This window comes from Tursiops truncatus, chromosome 20, assembly GCF_011762595.2.
Source record: "Tursiops truncatus isolate mTurTru1 chromosome 20, mTurTru1.mat.Y, whole genome shotgun sequence".
In the NCBI taxonomy this organism is placed as follows: domain Eukaryota; kingdom Metazoa; phylum Chordata; class Mammalia; order Artiodactyla; family Delphinidae; genus Tursiops; species Tursiops truncatus.
Window position 1 is genome coordinate 47,154,768 of NC_047053.1, and position 8,435 is coordinate 47,163,202.

Genomic DNA, 8,435 nt, shown 5'->3' on the forward strand with positions numbered 1-8,435 from the left:
ATGCTGCGTTTAGTGATGTTACAACCCTGGGCGTCAGAGTGTCCGCTGAACCGCGCCCTGCGCAGCATGCTCCACCCGCTCTGGCCTTCGGGCCGGTGACTAGGCCCCGGAGGAGCCCACCTTCTGGTTCCGTGGGCCCGGGCAGAAGCCCCTACGGGGCATCGGGGATATAGGGCGGGGCGCCACGTACACCTGCAGCCTTGGCTCCCACCCGTGTGTCCTGGCTGGGGTGGGGGTCATAGGATGGCACCCAGCCCTGTTTGGTCTCCCCAACTGATCCCGCAGCCCAGTCTGCATGGGCCCCGCCACCTTTCTAGCAGCCTAGCAGCTCCTGAGCGGTGGGTCATGATAAGATGAGGCGTCCCATGGCATGAGTCCAGCGCTCACCCCTTTCTGTGAAATGAACTCCTTGATCAGAAGCAGTGCTGCGAGGACACCACGATGGGCCTCTCAGTCCACAACAGTGCCGCTGGCAGAAGCCCCCTGGGTGAGGGGGGAGGCAAATCTGTATCCAGAGTGTCTGTTCCCGTGAGGACACGTCACTGCGCCCTGAGGGAAGAGTCCTGATTAGCTAATCTGCTGTTTGGCAGCTGGCTGGTCCCACAGGTAATAATGCCATCTGGGGGGCTCAGTGCTCTTGACCCACTGGGCCCTCAGCAGCGGTGGCCAGGTGAGCCTCAGTGAGGGGAAGTCCATGTAACTGAGCCCCGTAGAGCCTCCATCCCTGCCCACATGGTCACTTTGTCCATACGCCCATTGACCGAGCGCTGGGGGCCTTGGAAAAGCCGTTGGCTCATGTCCAGAGATTGTGCATTGCATCCACCTGGCCATGGAGAGCCTCCTGGGCAGAGGGTGCTCTTTTGTGAGCCTTCCCTGGGACACAAATATGTTGTGTCCACTCTGAGAAGTCCATCCACATCTCTCCCCCAGACTTCCTGTGACCAATCTTCCAGGTCCTGTTTCTTCCAAGTCCCTGCCCGTTCAGTCAAACCTTAGCAGCTGCCTGTGATTCAATACAGATGTAACTTCTTGCCATCCCTCACTGCACACATACAGGCACGACTCCGAGATACTGAGGGTTCTGATCCAGACCACTGCAATAAAGCAAATATTGCAATATTTCACAGGAATTTCTTGCTCTCCCAGTGCATATAAAAGTTATGTTTTATGCTATACTGTAGTCTATTAAATGTGCAATAGCATTATGTCTGAAAAAAAGATGTACATACCTTTATGTACATACATTAATTTTTTTTATACCTTAATTTAAAATGCTTTATTACCCCCAGTCCATCAAGAGAGACATTGGAAGAGAGAAATTGTGTTCTATGGCAGGATCCCCAGGGGCACCTGTCTTGAAATACTCAGAGGTCTTTTTGTATAACTGAATCGCTGAGTTGTCCACCTGAAACTAACACGATATTATAAATCAACTATACTCTTTTTTCCATTTTTTTATTACATTTGGACCTTTAAGAAACATATACCATCAGTCATACCACTATTCAGTAAAAATCTATTTTAGTTTTTAGAATTAGAAAATAAGACTCAAAAGTATGAAAACCACATGGGCATATATAGTAAGTGCTCAACAAATGTTGGCTTTTATTATTATTAGGTGATCATGGGATTGACTTTCACTAATTTGCTCTTGAGTTATAAGCTGCTGTTGACCCAGGGATAGTTTCTAAGAAGACCAAGTTCCTGCCACTCCAAGGAATATAAGGGAAATACAACTTCCCTTTAGTGCAGTCTACCCCAAAGATGGACTGGATAAAGCCCCAAAGAGCTTTATCCAGACTACTACGTGGGATCCTTCAGGTGATTTTAGAGGGTGTGCAGACCTTTTAAATAATGTTCTTTAAAATACTATGTATTTAAGGGGCTTCGCTGGTGGCGCAGTGGTTGAGAGTCTGCCTGCCGATGCAGGGGACACGGGTTCGTGCCCCGGTCTGGGAAGATCCCACATGCCACAGAGCGGCTGGGTGCATGAGCCATGGCTGCTGAGCCTGTGCGTCCGGAGTCTGTGCTCTGTAACAGGAGAGGCCACAACAGTGAGAGGCCCGCGTACAACAACAACAACAACAACAACAACAACAAAAAAAAATACTATGTATTTAAGAATAAACATAACTGGTAAAATATCTATGTTTAAATATATTTTTATGACAAAAGACAACAGTTTTGCATTTATGCTGATATAAAGTTTCCTTTTAAAATAAATTATTAAAGTGTAATAAGTAAGTTGATTCAAAGAAAGCTGTTAAGTAATCATAGTAGAGGTGGTACCCAGAAACAGTAAAAATTGAGGAGGTGGTATGCAAATGATTGCTCCTTGAGAAGTGCTGTGTGATGAAGCGAACCTGCCTCCTCCCCATTCTGCTACATACGAAAATATTAACACTCATTTTATGGAGTTTACATATATCACACAGTTATAAAATTTTCGTACTGGACAAGACCATGAGATCATCACAGAACAACCCTCCTTGTTTTAGTTAGGTGGATTCTGAGGTCTAGAGATGCTGTGCCTTGATTAAGTGCAGTACGTTCTGGAGGAACTGGGATTTCACCCTGTTAGAGAAAACATTCATATTTTCTGGTGGTCTAGACCCCGAGTAGAAAAGGAATTTAAATTAAGGTATAAAAAATGCTTTATTGGGGCTTCCCTGGTGGCACAGTGGCTGAGAGTCCACCTGCCGATGCAGGGGACACGGGTTCGTGCCCCAGTCCAGGAGGATCCCACATGCCGTGGAGCGGCTGGGCCCGTGAGCCATGGACGCTGGGCCTGCGCGTCCGGAGCCTGTGCTCTGCAGCGGGAGAGGCCACAGCGGTGAGAGGCCCGCGTACCGCAAAAAAAAAAAAAAAAAAAAAAAAAAAAAAGCTTTATTGCTGGGACTTCCCTGGCAGTCCAGTGGTTAGGACTTTACCTTCCAATGCAGGGGGTGTAGGTTCGATTCCTGGTTGGGGAGCTGGGATCCCTCATGCCTTGCGGCCAAAAAACCAAAACATAAAACAGAAGCAATATTGTAACAAATTCAATAAAGACTTTAAAAATGGTTCACATCAAAAAAATCTTTAAAAAAATGCTTTACTGCTTAAAAAAATGCTGAAACAGGGAACTCCCTGGTGGTTCAGTAGTTAGGACTCCATGCTTTCACTGCTGAGGACCCGGGTTCAATCCCTGGTTGGGTAACTAAGATCCCATAAGCTGTGCAGTGCAGCCAAAAAAAAAAAAAAAAAAGGGGGGGCCAAAACAATTACAATACAGGTGTACCTCGTTTTATTTCACTTCACAGATATTGCATTTTTTAACAATTGAAGGTTCATGACAACCTTGTCTTGAGCAAGTCTATTGGCACCATTTTTCCAACAGCATTTGCTCACCTCCTGTCTCTGTGTCATGTTTTGCTAATTCTCACAATTATTTCAAACTTCTTCATTATTATATTTGTTATGGTGATCAGTGGTCTTTGATGTTACTACTATGACTTGCTGAAGGCTCAGACGATGGTTAACATTTTTCATTTTATTTTTTTTGAAATTTTTTGCCAATTGGGTCTTTTAAAAAAAATATTTATTTAGGCTGCACCGGGTCTTAGTTGTGGCATGCAGGATCTATTTCCCCCACCAGGGATCGAACTCGGGCCCCCTGCACTGGGAGCAGAGTCCTAACCACTGGACCACCAGGGAAGTCCCCTGGGTTTGCTGCTTTTTCAGTGACCTGCCCACCTTAGCTCTGGGCCTTGACCCACCGGGTTCCCAGGAGAAATCAGGGACCCTGTTTTGATGGCAGCACCTCTACCGTCATGCCTGGCCTGCAGACTTTGGAGGGCTTTTCAAGAACCCGAGGTCCTCACCAAGGGCTTTCTTGCGGCCTCTGTCCAGTGTGTGTGCTTCGGGGCCACGAGGGGCTCAAGGAACGGGTTGCACCTGATAAATTCATGTCAAGTCCTTGTCTGCCCCAGCCCTTGTAGTCTTTCCTCTGTATTATACCAAGAAATTCCTGGCACCTTAGCTGGGCCATGTTAAGTCCAAGTTTCCAGCAACAAAGGAGCTTCTCACAGACGCAAGCAAACAGTGGGGCCCCGAGTCTCAGGTGCCCATACATACACCGAGTCTCAGGTGTCCAGCTCCCTGGGGGTCGGCTGCCATGGGTACCTGTGAGGGATGCCCCCGCAAGACTTTCCAGTGTGAGTCAGCAATATCTTGGTATTCTTGGGGCGTGAAGCAGGTAGCTGCTTCGGTGGGGTCTTCACGAGTGGGGGCGGGAGGGCTGCCTCAGACAGGGAGCAGGGTTGCTTCTGCTGGGAGGCAAGGCTCAACGGATTATGGGGGTGTCACGATCAGTCCACTCAGCTCTCTCCATCTGACTCTTTCACACTTAAAGCTCTGACCTGGTGAGGCTGAGAATTCAATTTACACTGTAATCCTACAACCCACAGGATAAAACTTGGGGAATGATCTCCAGACACAACAGTCTTGCTACAAGAAACAAGATTTTCTTTTATAGTAGTCCTACACATTTTCTGCTTTTCTGACTCTACCTTGAACAGAGAATTTAAAGCCCCTTGCTTGTCATTTAAAAAAAGGAAATCTTCCCAGTGTGGTCAGAAATCACCAGCCCACCCCACAGTCCTGATTTCCCCCAGGATGTTGCTTTGCAGCTGCTTGGGCTCCCAGAACCTGGCTTTCAGGAAACACTTCCTTCCAGGTCATCACAGAAAAGTGTGTGGCTGCAGCATGTCTCCACCACCCGCGTCCAATTTGCCACAGACTGTGTTAGTCTCCCTGGCTGCCATGACAAATTACCACGGGCTGGCCACTCAGACAACAGAAACTTATTGTCTCACAGTCTGCAGGTTGGAAGTCTGAGATCAAGGTGTCGGCAGGGCCGGCTCGCTCTGAGGCTGTGAGGGGGACTCTGTCCCAGCTTCTCTCCCCGCTTCTGGTGGTTTGCCAGCAAGGCCTGGCATGTGGAAGCATCACCTGGCCTCTGCCTCCATCTTCACGTAGCCTCCTACCTGTGTCCAGATTTCCCCTTTTCATAAGGACTCCAGTCATGTTGGATCAGGGCCGACCTGAATGACTTCCTTTTAACTTGATCACCTCTGTAGAGACCGTCTCCCTAAATAAGGGCATATTCTGAGCTATTGGGGGTTAGGACTCCAACATCTGAATTTTGGGGGGACACAGTTCAGTCCATAACACAATAATGAGATCATCGCTGCGCACAACCAGTTCTGGGTTTCCGTCTTCGAAGGTCTCTGTCCTGGACTGACTTCTGGCACTAACTATGCATCAAGCAGGAAGATGTTTATTACAGAGATTATTACAGAGATTCAGCCCTTCAAAACCAGGGTTTCAGGAATGAAGGTCAGGGGTCCCATCACTGGATCCTGGGGGCGTGGGAGCTTTCGTAGACTCGAAAGGAAAGGCTCGGCACAGTGACCCCCTGCCTCACAAACACACCTGCCAAGGCCCCAGTTGGCCGCCCCTACACCTCTTCCACCATCCACAGCTCGGATGGAACACTTAGTACCAGAGGAAATTAACCTGGAATCCTGATGGGAGGCCTTCCAGGGAAGGTACAACGGGATGGCCCTTACCTGACTCGCAGACTGGGGCAAGCAGGTGGAGTGCAAGTGCGGCCGCGCGGGCCGGTTTGCTCACAGGTGTAGCTGACAGGGCCTTGCGGGCCGGGGTGGCGGGCCAAGGAGCACATGGCAGGACTTGAACCTCCACCAACTGAGGCCGCCTTGGGTGACCAGCGCGGGAGGCCATCCGGGACCTCCTGCCCCTCATCGTTCCTCGGCCTTCATCCTCCGTCCACCTTCTCTGCCCACCTCTCAGCCTCCGCTGGGTGCCCACCTTCCCAGGCCTCCAGGGTTCACTCCCAGACAAGGGCTCTGATTGGTTCTCTCCAGGCCAATCAGCTGTGGCCTTGCGGGCGTCATGCCTTCACCTGAGCCAATCCGCAGATGGGTGGGCGGGTGCTCGCGGGCAGAGAGGAGGGAATTTCCTCCAAAATAGGCGCTCTTCGAGGCCACGAAACGCCAGCGATTCTGGGACAAGCCCAACATGAGAATGTGGGTCATGCCGATGCCTGGTCGGGCCAGGACACCCCAGGGAGGACGAGCTGGGGGGTTGGCCGGGGGTGAACGTGCAGCATGTTAAAAACTGTCAGGGTCCTGGTCAGGGGTCCCCAGGGTCAGGGGTCCTGGGGGGTCAGACTAAGGAGGCGGTGGGTGACAGCAGCAGAGAACGCGGGGTGAGCCAAGGAATCTTTTGGAAGAAGTCGGAAGAATCCAGGCCAAGTCCCAGACATTGGGTATGAGCCCAGGAAATAGTGCTGAAGACACAGATGAGGTGTTGGCGGGACCAGCTGCATGGACGCTACGTGGGCACAGAGGATGGGGCAGCCCCGGGTGCGGGCCGGTGGGAGTTCCCAGGTGGGCGTCCTGGGAGGGGGGACGTCCTGGGGAAGGGCGGAGCTCAGAGAGGCCGCGGGGAGAGGGACTGCAGGGGAAGGCCCTGCCTGCTGGTGACCCTCGAGGGACCCATGAGTGGGGACGCTGGGCCGCAGCGGTTCAAGGGTTGAGACACATCTTTTGAGGGCTTGAGAGCAGAAGAAACGCGGGGCCTCGGGGAGGGGTGCAGGGCCGCAGGGGCGTCCACCTTCCTTCCTGGAAGTGTAGCGCAGGACGCTCAGCCGGGCTGCGGGAGGGCAAAGGCTAGCCCCGCAGCGGCCACGCGGTGGCGCTGCAGGACAGCCGGGCGGCCGCGGGACAACACCAGGGCCTGGGATGTGGGCCGGCTCCCCGCAAGGCGGTACGGATACCCGTCCCCCAGCACTCCGCATCGCAGCACTGGGCACCTCAGCACTCCCACACCTAGAACCCCGCACCTCGCACCCCACACCGGGCACCCACCCCCGGACACAGGCCATCTGGTACCCCAGCACCTGGCACCCCTCACCTCGGCATCTCGGACACTGTGCCCCGTGGGGAGAGCACCCCCACATCCCAGCACTCTGCACCGGTCCCAACACACCAGCCACCTGGCACCCCAGCATCTGGCATCCCACACCCAGCATCGTAGCGCCCTGGCATCCCTGCACTACAGCACCCAGCACCAACAGGCAGCGACCCCTGCAGGGCTTTCAGGAAGGTGGGTCCAAGAAGAACAGATGGGGTTGAGGGAGGATCTGCCATGGGTCTGCCCTAGCTGGGAGAAGCTGGGAGAAGCCACGTCCTTTGAGGTGTTCTGCAGATACTGAAACCCCCACCAGGTGGAAGAAGTTAACTGTATGCTGCCCACAAGCATGGAGACCCCAGAACGAACGATTGGAACCAGAAGGTTGATGATGTTTACTCCCAATTACCTCACCTCCAACCAATCAGAAGAATGTTCACGTGCTGATCACCCCCTGCCCCCCCCACCCCCGCCCCGTCTTTAAAAACTTTTCCCTGAAAGCCTTCAGGGAGTTTGGGCCTTTTAAGCACTAGCTGTCTGGACTCCTTGCTTAGTGCCTACAATCAGTGCTGCGCTCCTTCACCACAACCTGGTGTCAATAGACTGGCTTTACTGTGTGTGGGCAACAGAGCCAAGTTTAGTTCCATAACACATCTTCTTTGGAGAAATGTCTGTTCAAGTCCTTTGCCCAGTTTTGAATTGAGTTGTTTGTTTTTCAGTTGGTGAGTTGTGAGAGCTCTTTATGCGTTCTGGATATTAAACCCTTATCAGATATATGATTTGCAAATATTTTCTCTGTAGGTTATTTTCTTTCACATTCTTTTTTTTTTCACATTCTTGATGCATGAAATTGTTTCACTTATATGAAGTCCAGTTTATCTGGTTTTTGTGTTGTGCTTCTGGTGTAAAATCTAAGAATCCATTGCCAAACCCAAGGTCATGAAAATTTACCCCCATGTTTTTTTCTTAGGAGTTTTATAGTTTTAGCTCCTATATTTACGTCATTGATCCATTGTGAGTTAGTTTTCGAATATGGTGTGAGGTAAGGGCCCACCTTTTGTGTGTGAATATTCAGTTGTCCCAGCACCATTTATTAAAGGACTATTCTTTCCCCAGTGAATGGCTTTGTCACCCTTTTTGAGAACCAGTTGCCTGTAGGGAACTCCACGTGGTTCTGCCTGGGCTTTGGTGATGCTTGTTGCTGGCGGCTGCCACCTTCCCTGTGGAACTAGGGCTGCTGTCCAGTGTGGCCGGGCTCTCTCACAGCACAGCCCCCAGGCCACTCCTCCTGCAGGGCAGGGCACAGTGGGTGCTGCTGACAAGCTCTGGACCGGGGCCCCTCCCTCCTCACCCCAGTCCCTCCCCCGCAGTTGGGGGGGCCTCTCTGGGAGCTCCCCTGTCTTGTCTCCTGTGTGGAGAGGCACTGGGCAGGCTCTGCTGGACCAGAACCTGTGTCCCCC